This window comes from Asterias amurensis, chromosome 1 (genome assembly GCF_032118995.1).
Source record: "Asterias amurensis chromosome 1, ASM3211899v1".
NCBI classification, from domain to species: domain Eukaryota; kingdom Metazoa; phylum Echinodermata; class Asteroidea; order Forcipulatida; family Asteriidae; genus Asterias; species Asterias amurensis.
The window spans coordinates 7221463-7245902 of NC_092648.1; the positions used below are offsets into that span (position 1 = coordinate 7221463).

Consider the following 24440-nt stretch of genomic DNA (forward strand, 5'->3'; position numbering starts at 1 on the left):
CATGGCAATGACCAGGGGACACGGAGGCAATCGCCTTCGTTACCTCCGTGAAGTATCAGGCCTGGGGTCCAATGGCTTTAATGCTGTTTCTTCACAAGATATTTGTTGCAAATTTTGTGGGTTATTGGTATTAAAGGGTCTGGGTACTTTTTGTACCATGAAACACAATTTCCATAATGATAGTAGAAAGCTTCCCTTATAATAACAATTGCAAGTGTGAGTATGCATACACATTCAAATTGGGGACCATAACAAAAGAGTGTGTACACACCAATGGGAGCGTTACAAAAAAGTAAGAATATTTAAACGCGCACATGGTGACGGCATCCCAAGATGTCACACACGAAAAAAAGACGCAAAGTGCCGTTCCCAACTCCTATATGATATCAGGTATTTATGATCATGAAATAATTATTCATATAGCTCCTAGATACATTTTCTGTGTGTTGACCTCGGCGTGTGACTTTTTAGCGTGTCAATTATCCATGAGGAACCAGGAATTTGAGTGTGTAAGTATGGGAATAGATGTGTGGTGAAGAGGTTTTTAACTAGTGGTTCTTGATCATTTTACCGAGACGAAGTCGATGTAAATTGTCAAGAACCGGGCCTCGGCCGGTTTTAACCACTTGTTGAAAACCGATTCATCACACTTTAATTCCCATTCATAATATACCTTTTCAAAAAAAAACCATCAACACTTTTTGTCAAAAAGTTAAATAAATGCAAAATTTATAATTCTTCAATGATTTCAACACGAACATAGAGCAGCGCAAGTTGTGTTTACACAACACATCTTTTAACCCGCTGATGTTATTGTTTTCAGATAACATGATGAAAAAATAACTCGAAAGTGCCACTAGAGCGCCGTTTATTTTTTACATGGCAGAGTTGCATGTAGGCCTGTATACATTTTTCTCCCCACTTGCCGCCGTATTTCTGGAAGTTTTACAATTAGGTTGACATTATCTATATTCCTTGTGACAGTTAAATCATACTCAAAACATGGAAAGAGCACATAGACAAAATAATCAGCCACTTTTATATCCATTTTTCCAAACATAATAAAAACGATCCAGTTTTCCACAGCCAACCACATGAGTTGATCTTCTTTCTTCCCAGGCAACGTACAAGCTGTCTTATGGTGACATTGCACACCATGGGTACGGAATTGTAACACTCATCTTAGCCAATGGCGTAATGTATTAGACCAAAATAAAATACTTTTCTCATTCCAAATGTGAATTATGTGAGCTATCATTCCAGCCAACATGTAGATTTCTTCATCGAAAAAACTAAACGGAAACTACTGGAAAACTGGAACGTGCCTCTGCGCCTGGCAGGTGGGAGCGACAATTCGATGACCATGTCTTGTTTTCGTTGTACACCCAAAAACACGCGGGCATATTCAGAACTTGACATTGCTCGGACGAAAAGCTTATGTTTTTATTTAAATGACAAAATTTAAGATACCCTGGTGTGGATGAACAGCAAGTTAAGATTATTTTACTGCGATGTAATACTTTTTATTTTTTATGTTTGTTATTAGTTTTGCTTTTTTTTTATTTTGTATTGTATTTGCGGGAAGTTTTGCACAAGGTCTAAATACTGCAATATTTTGTTATGAAAGTCATGGTCATATAAACATTAACCCGGCGAGTGTTTACACTTAATCCAGAGAAATTGGAATGAATCGTTTTAACACCGAGATTGTTGAGTTAACCTTACTCTTGGGCAGTGCTAAGTTTTACCCGGATTAAGCCAGTTTTTGGGCCGTTAATCCAGAGAACTTTTTGTGCCAAAAAATGTAGTGTAAACGCTCCGCTTAATCTGGAGAATCTCAGTGTTAATGTTGTCCTGAACACTGAAATCTCCGGAATTAAAGTGAAGTGTAAAAGGGACTTTTAAAAGTACTATTGACCGACCATCAGGCATGCTTCTCAGTTTAAGATATGCAATTACACCACTTCATGTTAGATGCTGTGTACTGTATATCAGCCAAATTTTCTATGCAAATGTTTTTTTGTCAACCTGAACAACTGCGGGGTGCCCAGAGTTTTTTGCAATTAGTTTAACAACTGATGAGGGTATCAATCACGACATTGCATTGTTTAGCCAACACAGCTATGCACTACTGCATCATTTCAACATACAAATAGGAAAAGAAGGTACTGGAAATCATGATCGTAATCTCCCTCTATTCAGGGGTTGTTGTGTAATCCCAATTCAAGCCCTTTGTCTTTTTGTTACACAAATGTAGTCCACAAGAATGGACAGGCTGCCCAAATTGTTTTTATTTGTATAAAAATCCAGGCGTTTCTGAGATTCCAGCATACAGACGCGATAAAATACTGACAACATCTAGGAACAATTGGTTTTAAATTTCTGTACAATGGTAGTGATTGTCTTTGCAGTAGTGGTTAATAATAATAATAATAATAATAATAATAATAATAATAATAATAACCAGATTTGTATAGCGCCATTCCTTCTAGATCATGACGCTCAGCAACAACAGGCAATGAAAAACAAAACGAAGAAAAACAAAAATTAAAGAGTAACTGGGAACAGGTGGGTTTTTAAGTGGTTTTTGAATGACGAAACAGTGTCCAGTGGTTGTAAAGCCCTAATCCAGATAGTACTGGACAAAAACAACATTGCTTACCTCTCTGATCACCATTCTACATCTAGATCACTGTCATCATTATAAACACACATGGATATCTGATGAAGAGAATAACAAATTATCCAATTACATTCACATTTATGTCTGTTGGGTAGTAAAACAAGGGCAAATTGGTGTGTGAGTTTCACCAACATAATATAGGCTAACTACTTTTAAAAACACTGCATCACTATACTCCACTATGCATTGCAAACTTACCTCTACTTATTGACTTAAGTACAATGTACTTTCAATAATAACTTAAAGCTAATCTTTTCTGTAAAGAATTAATTTCTCTGTGTAAAACCATTGAAAAGAATACCGAATTGATCGAGTCACTGACATGAATACAGGAAATTTGAAGATAAGCTTTAACTATCATGATCACGCAGGACAGAGTAAGTTGGTAGTCAATCCATAGCCAAACAGATCAACCTATACTGGAACAGTATTCAATGCCTCCATGTAAATTTCTACCTGTATTTACATTTGTTATTGTGCTTTCAATGCCTTTCAAGATGGATTTTGTTGCTGTAGTGTATACATTCAAAACAGTATGACAATTTTATGAGTTTATACTGATATCAGATCAAATGTTTATGTTATTTAATAAGAGAATCAATGTGTGGTGAAGAGGTTTTCAACTAGTGGTTTAATCCCGCCGAGGCCTGGTTATTGATACCGAGACGAAGTCGAGGTAAATTACCAAGAGCCAGGCCTCGGCAAATTTAAACCACTAGTTGAAAACCAATTCAACAAACTTTGATTCCCATTCAGAAATACCTTTTCGGTCAAAACATCAACACTTTTTGGTCAAAAAGTAAAATAAATGCAAAAATTATTATTGTTCAATGATTTCTTTCAACACAACACCCCTCCAGCTCTGAAATGCATGATAAGGCCCTCAGGTAAACAATTCCTTATAAGGAGATTGCTGTGCGCGTCGCGCGTGTTGCGTGATATGTCACAATGTTCCAGTAGTTGCTCTCGACCAATAGGAATGGAGAAACTGTCTTATAAGCACAGGTGCATTAGCTCGCGTGTCACGCCCATGTTTCAACCCCATTATATCATCCGTTAAAACGCCCCCACGTGATGCCCTCTTGACCAATCAGAATGGATAAACTGTCTTAGGTATTTATGAATGTGATTTGTAAGTAATGTAAGTTGTTACTTACATTATTAAATTGCCTCAATAACCGTACAATATGGGCGGCCAAAAGGGCCAAATGACAAACTGCAACAACTAACTCTATTTTCAGGAAACTAACTCTATTTTCGGGAAACTAACTCTATTTTTGAGAAACTATCTATATTTTCGAGAAACTAACTTTTTTTTCGGAAAACTAACTATTTTTTAGGGAAACTAACTCTATTTTTTAGGGAAACTAACTCTATTTTCGGGAAACCAACTCTATTAGGGAAACTAACTCTGTTTTGGGGAAACTAACTCTATTTGGCAAACATTGGAGATGTCGCAAAATATCTTTGCAAAGAAATGTGAAGAAAAAAATTTGCGATGGCCCTTCAGGCAACCCTACTATTTTTTCGGGAAACTGACTCTATTTTCGGGAAACTAACTGAATTTTCGGGAAACTAAAGACGAGTAAAACTCAACGTTGGTGGTGTATGTACAGTTGTGATTCGCTCGGCCCCAGCGGCCAGTCTATGGGGACGAGCAAACAGTTGTGATTGTTACTCGGCTGCATGTCCCGTACCCCCCGTGCGTACGCGTAATTAAATACACATAAAACACATAAAATTGTTGCCATTCTAGTCAATGGATGCCCACGTAGCCGTAATTCAAAGCAGGTAGTAAGACTATATTTTGTAGGACGTCCTGTTTTCAAGGTGTCCCAAAAATCATGGCAAATCTGTGACCTCTCTGTCCACAGTCCCTAGATAAAATGTTTGTGGTTTGACTTGCCAAGCAAAGAGTCTCCTCTCCCTTGACCAAAACTACGAAACATGAAAGGCTCCACTGGGTAATTGCACTTGTAAATACAAAGTTTTGTATTTTAAGCATTTCTACAAGGTACAAAAATGTGTCATAATGTTGGGGCCATATAAACAAATTTGCCCACCGGATAAGTTTCATCAAAGGACATTTCAATTCACAGTTCATGATGATCAAGGGTGGGTTGGAGGGTTCTAAAGCCGTGTAAAGTTTAGGGTAGAGTGTTAGGATTAAAGAATTTTTTTTTACAAATTCCTATTTAAAGGCTGTGGACACTGTTGGTAATTGTCAAAGACTAGCCTTCACAGTTGGTGCATCTCAACATATGCATAAAATAACAAACCTGTGAAAATTTGAGCTCAATCGGTCATCGAACTTGCAAGATATGAATGAAAGAAAAAAACACCCTTGTCACACGAAGGTGTGTGCGTTTAGATGGTTAATTTCGAGACCTCAAGTTCTAAATCTGAGGTCTTGAAATCAAATTTGTGGAAAATTACTTCTTTCTCGAAAGCTATGGCACTTCAGAGGTGCAGTTTCTCACAATGTTTGATACCATCAACCTCTCCCTATTACTCGTCACCAAGAAAGGTTTTATGCTAATAATTATTTTGAGTAATTACCAATAGTGTCCACTGCCTTTAAAATTCTTTTTAAACAAAACAATACATTTATTCATTGAAAGAGCCTGAAAAGTTGAGTGAATGCACTGTGATCAGTGAGTGAATGGTGTCTGCGGCAAAATCATTAGTCTAGTTTCCAACATAGTCGCATGCGGTTAGATGTTATGAAAGGCAGAAACAAGATATAAGTTTTATTTATCGAATTTGCCCATTAAAATGGGTAGAAAACAACGCAGAAATCACATACGAGCGGCGAGGGGCAAAACTTGCAGAATTTCGTTCTCAAATTTACAGTTTTTCAAAAACATTATTAAGGTAACGGTATTTATGAATTGGAATCAAAGTAAGAGTTTAAAGGAAAGAAATATTTGCACAATTTTGCTATTAAATTTTTAATTAGATATTTCTTGCACTATCACCATTTGTTTTGAAAAGAGCTGCACACAGCGCTTGTTTAAGATACTTGAAGCATTGTTCAGCGTATGGCTTCACCAGGACACATTATTCCAAACAACATGTGAAATCAGAGTACTCCAACAATGGAGGTATTAATTATTTGCAAGGCCAAAAAAGACCATACCATCAAGGTGTGAAAGCTGTAACATAAGTTTTTAATAGTTGTTTGCATACCTTAAGTAAACTAAGGATGGGTAATTTAGGACATCAGTTGACACATTGCCCTTCACATTGTCAGTGACTATCCAGCACTGAGCACAATCCCGCTGGTCCCCTAGCCTTTTTACTTTCCATACCTGTAATATTTTTTTCACAGGACTCAGGGAAATACTTAGTATACAGTTTTAACACACATCGGTGTATGGGTAAAAAACAAAATAAATAGCCTTTATACAGACAAACAAACAAACAAACGGCAAAGAAGAAACAAGGACAAGACAGCAGTCCAAACGAACAATGACATTACAAAATGCTGACGACAAAATACAAAGAATATACAAAACCAGCCCACTGTTCTACCTTAACCGTGGTCCGTTGGCCAGAATGCCAGTGGAACTGGCGGTGGACAAGCTGAAACTTGCAAAGTGGTCCGGCTAACCAGTTAAAAATATCTGCAGTGGTACAACAGAACTATGACTATTTATGTAAACGGAGCAGATTTCCGAGGGAATAAAGTTGAGCGTGTTTACCAAAAACTGAAGAAGGTGTAGGATGCTTTCAACAATAATTACCATTTTAGGATACTCTGAATGAGCAAAAAGGAGTATTTGATTTAGTAAGGTTCTTCCGTCCTGGTTTTGTTTAACTTTGTTGTAATTTGGTGCTTGTTTGTTTTTTTGCAGGGCGATTGCACGAATGAATGCGCAGTATTATTGACCGCGTGGTCGTTTTAGGGGTTTTTTTGCGGGTTGGTTTAAAAAAAGACTTAGGTTCTAAAAACGCAATCATATTTTAGATCATTAACGCGGTTGTTTTTTCTGCTTTTTAACATAGTTTTTTTAACAGAATTTATTTTTTACAAAACAGACGGTGACACCGACCATTCCATACACATTACCAAAATAACCGTAAACTGGATCGTAGGCTTCTGGATGTTGGAACTATTTTGATGTCTACTTTCTGTTGGGTTTTTTTGGACGAAAGTGGGAAGATTTTGGAAACTTCTTCATCAAGTGATGAAGGCAATCTATCGGTAGGATTACGATCTTACGCTTATGAATACTTATTAAAACTATAATAAGCAATGTTTATACACGATAAAATTAAAAAAGTGATCGTCAATGTACTACAGAACCCTCCTCCTTCGGCACTGTAGATTTGAAGGTAATAAATAAAAAGTTAATGATATTTAAACAGTCGGTTTAAAAGCTTTTTGTTTTTAGTAACACTAATGTTTTTATAAAAGTACTTATCACATGGAAATTATTTGGTTGTGTTGAGTGCTTACAGTAAACCATGGACTGAAAAAACTACCTGAAGACCATTATATTTTCCAATTTGTTCTGACAAATAATCTGACCTGTTTTTAAATTAATTAATAGTGTTATTATGAATTTTTTAAGAACAAAAAGGCACTCAAACTATCGAACCCCCTCACAAAATTGACTTGGTACACAAAATGGCTAAAGTAATGCTTTCACTCAGTACAATTTATTTGACATTGCAATTCATATTGAAAAAGCGATGATTGGACATCGAGATAATGTATTAGGCCTAATTGGTATACAACAGTATGAATTATGACGGACCAGTCAAACACCTGGCAGACCAATAAAAATCAAGCCAACTGGTGGTCCTGCTCTCCAGTTGTGAAAACAAAGTAAAGGGCAACCCCTGGTGGTTGTTTGTCACCCGGTCTTTCTGCCCGACAAATGAATATAGGTAGGGAGTCTGGCAAATTTTCCCCATTTTCATAAAACCCCAACAAGATTTATACCATTGGAAAGAGGATAGCAAAAGCAACCCAATGGTGTTTGTTTAATTTCAATAGCATGGGGAAGTTATGCTCATTTAAATGTGACAGAGGGACATTTTGAGTCTGTAAATCATTTTGAGTCTGCAAATCATACCGATTAAAAGGGCGTGGAAACTGCTCCTGATTTATTAATCAAGAGCATATTAGACAAAATAAATTTGACATAACATGTCAATAAACAAATGCTAATAAAGAAACACATTTTTGTGCAGTATAAGAATTAGTGCTGGGCGAATAGTGAAATTTTGTTATTCGGATACGGCTGGCCAACTATCCGAAATTAACCGGATATTCGTATAGTTTTTTCGCCGCTAGAGGGCGCTGTTCGTTTGTGAATGAGATCTTATGGGCGGATTGAAATTAGTTTTAGACAGTGTCACTCGGTTCATTCATAAAAATGACCGGATCTAATTTAAAGATGGCGATTTGCTTTTTTTTTTATCGTGATTGACTCTACGAGAAGGAAAACTTTTGTAACTTTGAACAAATTACGTCAGAAATGTCATTGTTTTAACTCTTCACGGAGGTGAGCATAGTTAAATACTTGATTTATGCTGTTTTATGCTGTCTTAATAGAAGTTTCATAAGGATTCAGAGAAAACATTCATATCAGTTGCCGCCCGACATCCGCGGATATTCGGATATTAAAGAATATCCGGTTACTCGGTTGTAATTACAGAATTATCCGGTTTGTAAATAGGTATTCGCGCCCTATGCGGATATCCGGTTAAGAAAAAAAAGGCATTCGTGGTTACGGATAGGAAAACCTATTCGCCATTAACCGGATATTCGAATAATTCGCCCAGGCCTAATAAGAATTTGTGTGGCAAAAAGTTTTTACCATAGTTACCAAGTATTTTAACAAATATCAATTCATTGGAGTAGTTATAAATGTTTACTTCTCTGTTTAATATGACGCAAACGTTAAGCCCTTTTTTCTTTTTTGGATAGTTCAAATGAACATACTGCCAAATATCTTTCCGCTTGAACACCTTTTTAAAATTGTTTTTATTTTTATTTATTTTTTAATTTTGGTTTTGATAATTTTTTTTGTGGTTCCATTAAACAAATAAAAACAAGTTTTAGTTTAAAACATTTATGCAACCTCCAACTATAAAAAGAAGCTTAAAAAGCCATCAGAACATAATTTTACCCTCTCTTAAATGAACCCGTAATAAATCCCTTGCGAAAGTTGCTAGATGTTTCTTATAAAATAAGAAGTTGCGAGTTGCGCAATCTTTTACAGACTGCTGTCCATTACTCACACCGCAACGCTTGCTAATATGCCATTTTTAAGTCAGGGGAATCGACCGTCGAAATGGAAATTTGCGCAGACACGGTGTGTTGGAATGCGCAGTGCTGCGCTGCGTTTCACCATCGACCCGATTTTTATGGAATTTCTGGAAGCACCTTCTCTATAAAAATGCTTTGCGATAGTTTATAATACACAAAAAAAGTACATGACACCCAGTTCAGTGTCTAACCTTTGAAATAATTTTCTGTCAAAGAACTAAAACGTCATTTTGAAGCATTTTCAAGAGAAAAATCTACACTAACGACATATTTCATGTGTTCAAAAAATTGGGCACAAACTGCATTTTGTTGTCACATGAATGATTTCAAAATGGTACTATTGGAAAGCTGACAAAATTCTACACCATGTACTTGGGTTTTCTCACATCACCTTGAAAGAAAGAGCACCCTCCGGTGTTCTTGAGAATACTCTTCTTGTGGCAGTTAACAAAATGGACGTTAAGAAATGCTGTTTACTCACGGTCTGTATTTTCGTCCGGCTATGCTCGAACATTTATAAAATTATAATTTTTTTGTTATGCCGACAATCAAACAAGTGTAAGTGACCGGCTCTACAAAAATGGGTATTGGGGACAAAAAAAAAAGTTTAAAAAAGCTTTATTTTGGTGTAGGTTTGAAACCTGTGGCATTTTGCATTCAAGAGAATATTGATGTTTGCATATTCATATTTTACAATTTAATTTAAAGTACCTTCAGTTTTTTCAACCATAAAAAAATATAAAATAAATTTCTGTGTATACAATAGAAGTCAATAAACCAAGAAAGACAAAATCATGTTGTGAAAATAATTTCAGCATCTCAACATTGAACCCCTCTTTAAATGTAATTAGCATAGCGTCCCTTACTACCCTTTTTTGCAGAGCGAGTCACAGAAACATCATCCAACCTCTAAATTTCAATACAAAATTATCATCTGATAGATTGAGTTTCATTCTCCTTCAGTCACTAGATAGATCACATGATGTGGTTGCTATTTGGGATTATATGGTGTGTCAGTATGGGGGAAAAAATAAAATATTTTAAGTGAAAATGAGAAGAAAAAAATTGTTAACTGCAGACTGTAATAAATTCTGATAAACATAAAAAATGGTATAATATGTCTACATTAGAGAGAAAATATAACAGATTGATTTCTTACTCCTGAAACCAACCATTGCTGGTCTGAAATGGGGGAAAATGGATTGTGTTAAAGTGTTAATACTTCAAGGAGGTTGGGGTGTTTTAACTGTCATGCCTTATGATATCTCCGGATTCGAACCTAGTAGCCAGATGTCTTGGGACAAAATTTAAATTAAATCTAAGTTAAATAGACTTAAAGCCATTATACACTTTCGGTAAACAGTGTTGTCCAAGTCCCACACTTCGTGTATCACAACTTATATATAAAATAACAAACCTGTGAAAATTTAGGCTCAATCGGTGTCAGAGTCGGGTGAAAATAACGGGAAAACCCACTCTTGTTTCCGCGCGTTTCGCCATCTCATGACATGAGTTACAAATAAATCCCTAATTCTTGCTATCGAGAATTGATGTTTTAATGTTGGCAATGTAAATAGTGGATTATCTCTAGCAACAGGAAAACAAAACTGTTATGTTAAGATTTCAACACGATGAAAGTGTTACTGTAAAAAGGTTGGATAGATGATTTGTAAATAAATCATTTAGTTTTTTTGTTTTATAATTTTCCTCCTACTGAAAACACATGGTGACACCAGGATAAGTGGTAGTTTTTAAGTAAAATGGTACGGTTTTTGGTGTGTGTTTTTCTATTTTAACTGGAGTCGTAGACCTATATAGTCAAGAACTCATGTCTGTTCCTCACCATAAAAAAATATCACACAGGCGCAGACCTAGACCCAGTGAGTTAATTGGGGCGCTGTAGTCCTTTTTCGAATTTTGACATTTTCTGTCATTCAAAATTTTGACATTTTCTGTCATTAGTATGACAGAAAATGTCAAAATTTCGAAAAAGGAATACAGCGCCCCAGCTGGGTCTACCTCCAAGAGTCCATGGTTGTATTGTTGTACCATGTACCATTGTCCTGTACAAACCACACACTGCACGTATTCAGTATCACGCTTCACCGAGCATCTCTCACCACACATCACGTACGTATACACGCAAACACAAAAGGGAAAGTGTTTACTGACTTTCGTGAACCTTTGTTGCAACCCTAAAGCTTTTGTTGGGCATTTTGATGGGACAACATACCAGAATACGACCGTCCAAACTTCTTTGCACAACCCCTCCAGATCTAGGCCACTTCAGGCGAATAACCAAGTGCACCCAGCCAGCCCTTCGCAAGTCCGTCTACGTAGAGTCGCCATCTTAGCACGCCAACTTGTACTATTTTGCCAATAGTGATTAACGCCCTCTATCGGCGTAAGACATTGAAGGTTTTCTTAATCCAGACGACGCAAAATAAAGAGCAAAAGAACGGGGGAACTTGGAAAACAACAAAACACGTTTCAGACACGGCCCATGCTCAGGGGTGGATTTCACAAAGAGTTAGGAGTAGTCTTATCTCGACTTAGGACAAGTTACTCATCCTAACTTAAGACTAGCAATGCGTTTTTGATATCTCTTAGGACTAGTCCTAAATTAGGACTAGTCCTAGTTAGGACTAGTCCTAACTCTTTGTGAAATCGACCCCTGGTGCAATATCTTCGGTCAATCAATCATTACGAGGCAAAATGAATTGTGAAACAGCCTCACAGCCTTTAAAATGTGAGCGGCCGTATAACACTTTAACAACACCTTAGGTGCGGATCTATGCTAACAGGTTTTAGGGGGCAAATCTGTCAGTTGTGAAGCCTTTGCTTTACGGCGCGCGTCCGGGCCGGGACCGGGAAAAGTTTGCATTCAATATTGGTCAGACCCAAAACCTTATTGATTTTTGTTTTTAAAACAAAGTATAAAAAGTCATATCAAACTTTTTTGTGATCAGTCCGTTGTTCCTAGCATGGAGCATGGAGGTAGAACCTCCATGAACTACCTCCATGTTCATGGACGTGATATTCTGTCCCGTCACACCTTTTACATCTATTTTTTTTTTTTTTTTTACTATGATAAAGCAAATTGATCATGAATGAAACTCTGCAAAGTAAGTTTTCGTAAGTGTAGAAGATCAACAAATTATGTGTTTTTTATATTTTTGGACCCAAAGTTTATTCAGGACAATTTAAAATTTTCATGACGGGACGCGGGAAATAGTGCGACGGGACACAAAAATGCCCATGGTGGGGTACAGGGTTTGGTCTTACATTTTTACATAGTGCAAAACTTGGGCTTTATGATAAAGGTGGTCAAAAAGATGGGGGGGGACACATTTGTATTGTGTCCCCAAGGGCGTTGATGGGATGGGGGACGGGGGGGGGGGGGGGGGACATGTCCCCCCACTTTTCAGACTCGGGGGGGGGGCATCATATCAGATCCCCCCCCCCCACTTTTTTATTGACTGTCATTAGAAAACATGCAACAAAGTATAAAATATACCTAATTTTTGTTATATGATTACAATGTTTGTACAAATAAAAGAATTGCGAACAAACGGTGAAATGTCTTCATCATGGTTCTGATGGACAACGCTCAGAATGGTGTTTGGGGCCTAGACGATATAAGTTTCGGTACTATACACGATGCATCCGGAAGTTTGTGTGTGCACGCACGTGCAAAATGTTTTACATTTATTTTACAATCACACAAGTACGGAAGCCCAATAGCGCCAGTAAAATATAAATTTCAAATCCGTTATTACGGATTCGCAATCCGTTATTACGGATTCGCAATCCGTTATTACGGATTAGCAATCCGTTATTACGGATTAGCAATCCGTTATTACGGATTAGCAATCCGTTATTACGGATTAGCAATCCGTTATTACGGATTAGCAATTCGTTACTACAGATTAGTAATCCGTTATTACGGATTCTAGTAATCCGTTATTACGGATTCTAGTAATCCGTTATTACGGATTATAGTAATCCGTTATTACGGATTATAGTAATCCGTTATTACGGATTATAGTAATCCGTTATTACGGATTATAGTAATCCGTTATTACGGATTCATAATCCGTTATTACGGATTAGCAATCCGTTATTACGGATTCATAATCCGTTATTACGGATTAGCAATCCGTTATTATGGATTCATAATCCGTTATTACGGATTCGCAATTTGGACAGGGAACTGTACGCCGTCTTCTTAGATCCCTTCAGAGAAGGTCTTCGTTTATATAACTGTCATAAGAACAATGATTAGAAGACAGTTGTAGTTCCATTAATTCTGAGTGACCCAATGATTTTCTAAGTCCCCAGAGTGAAATAATTAAAAGGATAAAAATCAAACTAACATCACTTGGTTGGCAAAATTGACATTGATTATATCTGAGTAGTTTTAATGAAATACTTTAAGTCGAGTCTCCACCGTGAAGCATTTTTTTGTCATGATATATCTACACGTATCCACACCCTTCAAATTTCCGAAAACGCTCGTTATTTGCCTAACAAGAAAACTATGATTTCAAGTCCAATAAACCATGATGGAAACATGAACAGTTGTTTTATTATTATTTTTTGTTGAACATTTAACATTATTTTAACATGTAACGTTGCAGAAATCGGTCCCTAAAAACAGTACACATTGCCCTGGATTTGGCGAATGTTATGAAGTAAATTTAAATGGTTGGAAAGATGTTTTTAAAGTATAATGTAGTAATGACCGCACACAATGCCATTTGTGTGATTTTCTTTATACTACGTGAAGTAAAACTGTTCGTCATTTTTTGGTGGTGTCAAATCTTTGACTCTACAAAATGGCGGACGCCAGTCGATAGCTCTCGTCAGTCAAACCACTGCACTCTAGGCTGAGTAACCAGCACATAGCGCCCTCGGGGGATCCTCGAGGGAATCTGTTATTACGGATTAGTGGATTAGTAATAACGGATTGCTAATCCGTAATACCAGATTGTGAATCTATAATAACGGATTACTAATCCGTAATAACGGATTACTAATCCGTAATAACGGATTGCGAATCCGTAATAACGGATTTGAATTTTATTTTTTGTTTGCACTAATGGGCCTTCGTAAAGTCTTACTCGGCTTGCCCACTGTTCAGGTGAGGCTTTCTGTCAAAGAGATTTCGCAAATTTAGACAATATGAGTGTCCAATCACAACCTTGCTTCTGAAAATCTTAAATTGAAGAATCAAACCTGATAACAATGAGCAAAACTCGACTCCAAACTTCGAAAAGAACAACATACTGCACGGTCAGCTCTTCTAAAGATTATTATTATTATTATTATTATTATTATTATTATTATTATTATTATTATTATTATTATTATTATAATTATTATTAATCATACTATTTATTCGGCCAAGATTCAAAGAAAATAACGTTCACAAAAACAGTATAAACAAGTAAACATATTAATTAAAGGCAGTGGACACTATTGGTAATTACTCAAAATAATTGTTTGCATAAAACCTTTCTTGGTGACGAGTAATGGGGAGATTTTGATGGTATAAAACATTGTGAGAAACGGCACCCTCTGCATGATGTGCCATAGCTTTCGAGGAAGAAGTAATTTTCCACGAATTTGATTTCGAGACCTCAGATTTAGAACTTGAGGTCTCGAAATCAACCATCTAAACGCACACAACTTCGTGTGACAAGGGTGTTTCTTCTTTCGTTATTATCTCGCAAGTTCGATGACCGATTGAGCTCCAATTTTCACAGGTTTGTTATTTTATGCATATGTTGAGATACACCAACTTTTACTAATAGTGTTCACTGCCTTTAAAGACAGCTATATAGCAAATACATAGGCCCTATAAATAAAAATGTTTTAAAATGGTGTTAAAGAGATGGGTTGCGTTGAGCCATTGCGCCGGACGGGAGTTTCGGCTCAGGTCAGCTGATACACGCAGTAAAAAATGTAGTAAATTTGAAGGTAAAATATCTTAAAATAAAAGAAAAAGAAAGGAAGCAAAAACATAAAGAATTCTCGAAATTTTACCCTAATTTTTCGCGATGTTGTTACAATTAAAAAAGACTGTGCATACGATGTTTGAATTTGATAGAATCTCGGTACATGAGGGAAACAAGTTCCCAAACTCCATCGGATGATGTTATTGTTAATTATCACCCCCTGTAACTAATAATTATTTTGAGTAATTACCAATAGTGCCTTTAAGAAGGCATTTTTCACGTTCAGGGGAAAAAAGTATAGTTTTGAAGCAGCAACAGGATACAATTGCCCAAGTTTTTCTTACTAGATATGAAAAGACCAATGCTGGCCCTAATCACAAATAAAAGGAAAATTTTCTCTGAGACCCCTGGCAAAATGACACTTTGGGGCTTAAAAACATACTGTAATGCATGATGCGAAAATAGCACAAGGGTGAAATTTAAAGCAATTTTTTGTTTCTCAAGGAAGGCCAAGGATGATACTTTGTAGTGATATAAAAGTTTGTTGTTATTGATAAGTGCATTTTGGTGGGGTGGAGTTGTAAATATAAGCAAAAAACAGTTTTTTTCAGACCCCAAAATCTAAAATGGGGGGAAAAATGAGCTGTAACCATGACAACGGGCTATATAGAATTGAAAATGCATATTGTTTTACTTGCACCCCAAGGCCCTTCCACCCACAAAGTATAAACAAAATTAATGTTTTAACAGTGAGCACATTATTTATGTCGAATATTTACCTGAACTGACAAACAGGAAAGATCTTTTCTTAACCATAGAAGTCTCCCGAACACCCGAACTGGGCCGAATTTATAAAAAACTATAGCAATTGCTCACGCGAGCAAATAGAGCGGCAGCCCAGAGCACTTTGGTTAAAGGAACGAGGTACCAATATTTGAGTACAGGAACATTTAGTGGATAACCTGACATAGTCAGATATGGATGTCTGCCGGGGACCCCCGTTGTGTGTAGCACGTGGACCCCCAACAAAGAGGCAAAATAATGGGCACCGCATGAAATCAAGTGGAAATGGTCATTAACATCATGCTTAAGAAAAAACATCAACCGCCAGTCAAATTTTCTGCTGCATTAGACCTGCCAGACACCCCCTCCCCCAAATATTTAGTGTACAAACCTATGGGTTGAAATTAACCAGTTGTCAAATAACTTCAGATTTACATGAAACTTTTTCTTACTGTTCCACTATGGCTAAAATGAACACAAACCAAAAATTTAATCCATACTCCATATCGTTTCCGAGATACAGCCTCTTAAAATATGCTAAAATCTCCCCCTTTTGGCGCTCCGCCCCCGAACGACTGCGCGTCGTGGTGGTATTCTTTTCAAACGTTAAGAGCCCGTAATTTAATAACGACACCAGCTGTGTGGCTGAAAATTGTATGCTATTTAAGTTGTGGCCATTGATTCATAATTTGGCTGCACTGGGCCTGACATACACCCCCACCCCCGGGGTAAAACATCGGAGGAACAACCTAAAACCAAGTTGAAATTACCAGTAGTCCTAATGCACAATTCTTAACAGAAGACAATATCAGCCGCCAGACAATGTTTTGCTGCATTGGGCGCGGCCCGACAGACACCTATACCCTCCCCGGGTTAAACATCAAAGGAACCACCTGAAACCAAGTTGAAATGACCAATAACAATATTCTTAATACAAGTATTAATCACCAGACGAAAGTTTTGCTGCATTGGGTCCGGCAGACACCTCCTCTCCCCCTGGTTAAACATCAAAGGAACCAAGTGAAATTAAGCTGAAATGACCAATAACAACATTCTTAATACCATTATCAACTGCCAGACAGCAGCTTTGCTGCATTGGGCCCGACAGACACCTCCCCTCCCCCGGGGTAAACATCAAAGGAACCACCTGAAATTAAGTTGAAATGACCAATAACAATATTCTTAATACAAGTATCAACTGCCATACAACAGTTTTGCTGCATTGGGCCCGGTACACTGTAAAAAATTACCGTAATTTTACGGTGAAAAGTACGTAAATAGCTACGGTGTTTTACCGTAACGAGATTTTTCCATGACTTTACGGTGCAACCCCGTTAATACCGGCTCGCAATGCACCATGGGATTGCTTAAAAAAATTACCGTAATTTTTACGGTGATAACGACATTTTTCAATGACTTTACGGTGCAACCCCGTAAATACCGGCTCGCGATGCACCATTGGATTGATTAAAAATAATTACCGACATTTTTACGGTGAAAAGTACGGTGGAACCCGTAAATAACGGCTCGCAATGCACCATGAGATTGTTAAATAAAATCACCGTAATTTTTACGGTGAAAAGTACGCAAACATCTACGGTGTATTTTATATAAAAAACAATTTCCTTGACTTTACGGTGTAACCCCGTTAATACCGGCTCGCAATGCACCATGGGATTGTCTAAAAGGAATGACCGTAATTTTACTGTGAGAAATGTGTATATTTCGACGGTGAATTACCATACTCGCTTTTGCTCGCCAGCCTTTTACGGCCAAAATCCGTATCTGGGCACACCAAAAGAACTCTAGGGATCATCGCGCACGCGCAATGCTTATGAGGAAGTTCAGGCGGGGCGACTAGAGTAACTAGATTTACCCACTTTTTGTACTCTATTGTACAATCCCGTGCTCATGGTGTATTACCTAAAGGTATCATACATCATTGGTTTTGGTTCTGGAAACAATGAGTTCATTCCAATTCCAGTCGTCTAGTTTTCAAAAAAACCATCATTGGTAACCTGTTAAGGTTTCTATTTCATCAGTTATTCTGTGTAGATGTTTATATTGTGTTCTGAAGGCCACTAAATGCTGCGTCTGAATTCGAACAGTGCAAATCGAAAGCAGTTGTTGCCTTTTGATGGTGTTCAGAACTTTTCTTGAATATCAGCATTTAAGATGGAACTATTTTGAAGGGAGATTATAATCTCATTTGCAGTTTTATGATGACAATATTTTAGAATTATATTTCTTGCAAAATTATTTTGATAATTATCAAAGCTGTATCGTACCTTTAAAATATGGTTATTTTCCACTTTTTAAAATACAATACCATTGGAGTAATTATACTATTGTAATAAGCCATTACAAATACGGTCCCATGGCAGTAATATCAACGTGTAATATACCGTACAAATCACGGCACTCTGTAACCTCGTGTACGGTTATACACCGTATTGACAGCCTTATCACCGTAAAAATCACGCCACACCGTAACTTCATGTACGGTTTGCACCGTATATTCACAGCTTTCTCATCGTAAAAATCACGGCACACCGTACCTTCATGTACGCTTCGCACCGTATATTGACAGCTTTCTCACCGTGAAAATCACGGCACACCGTAACTTCGTGTACGGCACACCGTAACTTCGTGTACGGTTTACACCGTAAACTGACAGCTTTCTCACCGTGGAAATCACGGCACACCGTAACTTCGTGTACGGTTTGCAACGTAAAAATTACGGGAATCGGTTGGCATCTCGCTGCACAACCGATTCCCGTAAATTTTATGGGAATTTTTTTACAGTGTAGACACCTCCCCTCCCCCGGGTTAAACATCAGAGGAACCACCTGAAACCAAGTTGAAATGACCAATAACGATATTCTTAATACAAGATATCAACTGCCAGACAACAGTTTTGCTGCATTGGGCCCGACAGACACCTCCCCTCCCCCGGGGTAAACATCAAAGGAACCACCTGAAATTAAGTTGAAATGACCAATAACAATATTCTTAATACAAGTATCAACTGCCAGACAACAGTTTTGCTGCATTGGGCCCGGCAGACACCTCCCCTCCCCCGGGTTAAACATCAGGGGAACCACCTGAAATTAAGTTGAAATGACCAATAACGATATTCTTAATACAAGATATCAACTGCCAGACAACAGTTTTGCTGCATTGGGCCCGGCAGACACCTCCCCTCCCCGGGGTTAAACATCAAAGGAACCACCTGAAATTAAGTTGAAATTACCAATAACGATATTCTTAATACAAGTATCAACTGCCAGACAACAGTTTTGCTGCATTGGGCCCGGCAGACACCTCCCTCCCCGGGGTTAAACATCAAGGAATCAAGTGAAATTAAGTTGAAATGACCAATAACAATATTCTTAATACCATTATCAACTGCCAGACAAAAGTTTTGCTGCATTGGGCCCGGCAGACAACCCCACTCCCCCGGGTTTTACGCATCAGAGGAACCACCTGAAACCAAGTTGAAATGACCAATAACAATATTCTTAATACCAGTATCAATCACCAGACGAAGGTTTTGCTGCATTGGGCCCGGCAGACACCTCCCCTCCCCCGGGTTAAACATCAAAGGAACCAAGTGAAATTAAGTTGAAATGACCAATAACAATATTCTTAATACAAGTATCAACTGCCAGACAACAGTTTTGCTGCATTGGGCCCGGCAGACACCTCCCCTCCCCCGGGTTAAACATCAAAGGAACCACCTGAAATTAAGTTGAAATGACCAATAACGATATTCTTAATACAAGTATCAACTGCCAGACAACAGTTTTGGTGCATTGGGCCCGGCAGACACCTCCCCTCCCCTGGGTTAAACATCAAAGGAATCAAGTGAAATTAAGTTGAAATGACCAATAACAATATTCTTAATACCATTATCAACTGCCAGACAAAAGTTTTGCTGCATTGGGCCCGGCAGACAACCCCACTCCCCCGGGTTTTACGCATCAGAGGAACCACCTGAAACCAAGTTGAAATGACCAATAACAATATTCTTAATACCAGTATCAATCACCAGACGAAGGTTTTGCTGCATTGGGCCCGGCAGACAGCTTCCCTCCCCCGGGTTAACATCAGAGAAACCACCTGAAACCTAGCCTTGCTCAAGGCAGTCGAATTATTCACTCCGAAAAAAGACCGCCGCTGTATAAAAACCCACCCGTATTCACTGTGCGTAAAACCCACCCGTATTCACTGTGCGTAACATCGCACGACACGATGCCCCCGTACACTATCCGCATGCGGAGGCCGTCAGGCCGACAGCCTTGTAGGATCTGTGTTGAAGCCACTGACCTCATTACTATAATAAGCGAAGAGTTCCCACGGTCAGCTCATTACCATAATGCCCGCGAAAGACGAGACATGTTTACCTCACACACCACCACCACGGACGCATGATAGGGTCCAAAGGTCGTGATAAGGGAAGTGCGTGATTGGACGTCAAAATGAATAATTCATTTGCCTCACATCCTGTGTTGTCTGACAGGTCTGACGAACGATATACATATTCATGAGCTGCATACTAGCATATCCTCGAGCCCCCCCAATTTCGTCCACTATTGGAATTTTTTCAATACAACACATTAAAGTGGGAAGATACAGATCCGACAAGGCTGTCGGCCTGACGGCCTCCGCATGCGGTTAGTGGTGTACGAGTGCGATGACTTGTGTGAACAGTATTCGTGCGATGTGACAGTGTGTATACGGGTTGGTCATTCGGTGTGATCGCACACACCATGCACAGGGTATACGGCGGGTGGGTTTACAGCTGCGTCTTTTCGGAGCGAATAATGCGACTGCCTTGAGCAAGGCTACCTGAAACCAAGTTGAAATGACCAATTTACACTATTCTTAATACAAGTATCATAACACGCCAGACAAAAAATTGGTGCATTGGGCACGCCAGACACCCCCACCCCCTTGGTTTAAGAATATTGTTATTGTTGGTAAATTCAACTTATAAAGCCCTTTTCACACTACAGGTATTTCCCGGGAAATTCCCGGGAAATGTTAGTCGATCTGTTCACACTACAAAACATTTCCCGGGAAATAACATTTTCCCGGGAAATAATTTACCCAGTTAAGGGGTAGGGTTAAAGGAGTTAACCCCGGGGAAAAACGTTTTTCCCGGGAAAAGCAGCTAGTGAGAACGAAAGCGGGTTTAACTTACCCCACCTTTTGCTTCTGTTGAGACGTCATTAATCTCGAAAGGTCACAGACGTCAAAAATAGCGCGCCAAATAATTCGCGTGGTAACAATAGCCCTTTTTTGTTTTCTCCTTCTGAAAGTATTTACGTTTAGGTACGAAAATAAAAGTGAATTACATCTGTAATTTAAAAATAAATATATGAATTACAAAAATTGACCACGTGAATGGAATAGGAATAGAATAAATAGTTGGCGTAAACAAGCTTCCTTCTCGTACACACGCCATGTGTATGGGGCGCCGTTTGTCCATTAATTGTTTGACACTTTTAAGGCTTGTTTTTACCATGGTTTACAGCAATTAGATGTAAACCATAGAAACTGTTGGCAAATCCTGTTATGGTTTACATACCAGTAAAGTATTTGTTGTGTCTATAAGTTTATGGTTTACAAACCATGAACATACAAAAAACATTTACAAATCGTGGTTCATAAACCAAGAAAATTTACGCATCTTAAAAACATGTTTTATAAACCATAAAAAATAAAGCATCAAATTCATGGTTTACAAATCATGGTTTACAAACCATGAAAATTGAGACATCTAAAAACATGGTTTATAAACCATGAAAATTTAAGATAAAAATCGTGGTTTACAAATCATGGTTTATAAACCATAACAAATGAACCATAAAATCATGGTTTGTGACAATGGTTTATAAACCATGAAAATCGAGACTTCTTAAAAAACATGGTTTATAAACCATGAAAATTGAGACTTCTTAAAAAACATGGTTTATAAACCATGAAAATTTACACATCTCAAAAACGTTGTTTGTAAACCATAAAAAAAAGTGCACTTACAAATCATGGTTTACAAACCATACAAATGTGCACTCACAAATCATGGTTTACAAACCATAAAATTCTATTACGATCGTCTCTAAAACCTCCTTCCCAACTCTGATTGGTTCCCATTTCACCCCCATTTCCCCCCCCCCCCCCATGCCACGTGCGAGCCAGCAATATGCAATTCACCGTGTGTGTCAATGCTGTGATCAATGCACCGTGTGTGTAATGCTGATGCAATAATAGCTCTTTGAATGCACCGTGTACAGCATGCCATGTGGCCACCATGCCGCAGTGCTCGGGACCGGATGTCAGGGTGGGTGGTGAGCGGTATGGCTCTTGAGGCCAGCGTAGTCTGGTTCCTAGACGACTCTTGTTAACATGGGGGAAATGGGAACCGATCAGAATTGGGAAGGAGGTTTATTTGAGACGATCGTATAGGTTTTCATGGTTTATAAACCATGATTTGTGTATGCACCTTTTTTATGGTTTGTAAACCATGATTTGTTAGTGCACGTTTTTATGGTTTATAAACCATGATTTGTGAGTGGAGTTTTTTTATGGTTTGTAAACCATGATTTGTGAGTGCACGTTTTTATGGTTTGTAAACCATGATTTCTGAGTGCACGTTTTCATGGTTTATAAACCATGGTTTGTGAGTGGATTTTTTTTATGGTTTGTAACCCATGATTTGTGAGTGCACGTTTTTATGGTTTATAAACCATGATTTCTGTAGTGCACATTTTTTATGGTTTGTAAACCAAGATTTGTGAGTGCACATTTTTATGGTTTGTAAACCATGATTTGTAAGTGCACTTTTTTATGGTTTACAAACAACGTTTTTGAGATGTGTAAATTTTCATGGTTTATAAACCATGTTTTTTAAGAAGTCTCAATTTTCATGGTTTATAAACCATGTTTTTTAAGAAGTCTCGATTTTCATGGTTTATAAACCATTGTCACAAACCATGATTTTATGGTTCATTTGTTATGGTTTATAAACCATGATTTGTAAACCACGATTTTTATTCTTCAATTTTCATGGTTTATAAACCATGTTTTTTAGATGTCTCAATTTTCATGGTTTATAAACCATGATTTGTAAACCATGAATTTGATGTTTCTTAAGATGCGTAAATTTTCTTGGTTTATGAACCACGATTTGCAAATGTTTTTTGTCTGTCATGGTTTGTAAACCATAAACTTATACACAACAAATACTTTACTGGTATGTAAACCATAACAGGATTTGCCAGCAGTTTCTATGGTTTACATCTAATTGCTGTAAACCATGGTAAAAACAAGCCTTAAAAATGCCAAACAATTAATTGACAGACATGTGTGTATGGTATTTCTTAATGCATGTATACTTGGCCGTTGATGGACTTTTGTTGTCCAGAGTCAGATTTGAGTTCTTCGATCAACCTTGCTGTCTACCACCTGACAGTAAATATTTTAGTTCAATCTGTTGCTCAATTTCTTACGATGGGTAGAAGTGACCGATGGAGTGATGAAAATTTTTTGAAACTAGTTGCATTTTTGGCCGACGATGCAGTCCAAAAACAGCTAGATGGGCATATAGGCCTACAAGAAACGGGAAAGTTTTCTGCCTGCGTGAAGCTGAATATTAACGGACCCCTTCCCATTGCAGATAAAAACTGAAAACCTTGGGAAAAAAGACTATAGGTCGGTATGATAATAGTTTTGTTTTTCAAGGCCTAAATATTTTCTATTGCATAAGTGTTCTCCTGCAAAAACATTTTTTGTGTGAAGAAACATACATTTAAAAGTCTTTATGAAGCCATGAAAAATGCTAGCCAATATAGGGCTAAAGCCTATTCCGTGTTCTTTCTTTGCACGATGGGAAAACAGCACTGTTGATGTTGGAAGGGGAGAATGCTTCTTTTTCTTTCTACTGCTATTGTCAGATTGTGCAAAATCGACTATGCGGTATTTTCTATAAAACCTTGGCCCTTGGCTAACTATCTTGGCCCTAACATCATGGATATTATTATACAATCCTTCGAAAATGCCATTCAGAAAATTTCTAGGCCTTACCCCAGGGTTGATTCCCGTAACCCTGCCCCTGAGCAGGGTTAATTATTTCCTGGGAAAACGTCATTTCCCGGGAAATTCCCGGGAGTATTTTTGTAGTGTGAACAGATCAACCAAAAGTTCCCGGGAATTTCCCGGGAAATAACTATAGTGTGAACAGGCAAAAATTGAGATGAACGCCAACACAAAACCTCTGGGTAAAACACGGACACAAAAGTCCATTCAATTACAGTTCTCAAAAGAAAAAAAAGCTGTCGCAGATGGAAAGCTCCCTTTTCGCTTTTTCTAATAACAACTTGCTCCCACCAGTGGCCGCTCCTCATGGTAGACCAGATTGACCTTTGACCAATAAATACTTCCAGCAAGTGCCATGAAACCCGTCAATCGCACGACAAATTCCATCCGATTGTTATACCGCATGTCTTTAAAACACTGTCACAGCAATCGTCTTCTCCTGACAAGACGCCAGCGACGTCTTCCCCGAACTGCAAGACTTCTTCTCCGCCGTAATCACACAATATATTGGTATAACAACACGCAAATACACAATTAAAGTGCAGCCATTTTGGGTCGCATGTGGCAAGGATTTTGCAGCCGGCCGCGTGGCATTGTGGGAATGGACTTCCGTCCACAAACATTGTAACTT

The 24440-nt window shown here is 38.1% G+C and overlaps 2 protein-coding genes across 2 annotated transcripts in view; one reads left to right on the forward strand and one right to left on the reverse strand.

The window, feature by feature from the left end:
* The window catches only part of LOC139944394 (alpha-(1,6)-fucosyltransferase-like), a 59360-nt gene extending 48030 nt beyond the window's left edge, over positions 1-11330 (reverse strand). The window contains exons 1-2 of the mRNA XM_071941407.1: positions 11200-11330; positions 2663-2721 (exon numbers count right to left, since the gene is read on the reverse strand). The gene's annotated coding sequence lies outside the window, so the exon portion shown is untranslated. The remainder of the gene's footprint in view (positions 1-2662; positions 2722-11199) is intronic.
* LOC139944494 (cytoplasmic dynein 2 light intermediate chain 1-like) overlaps positions 1-24440 on the forward strand; it is a 416808-nt gene that overhangs the window by 80605 nt on the left and 311763 nt on the right. The window lies entirely within an intron of this gene.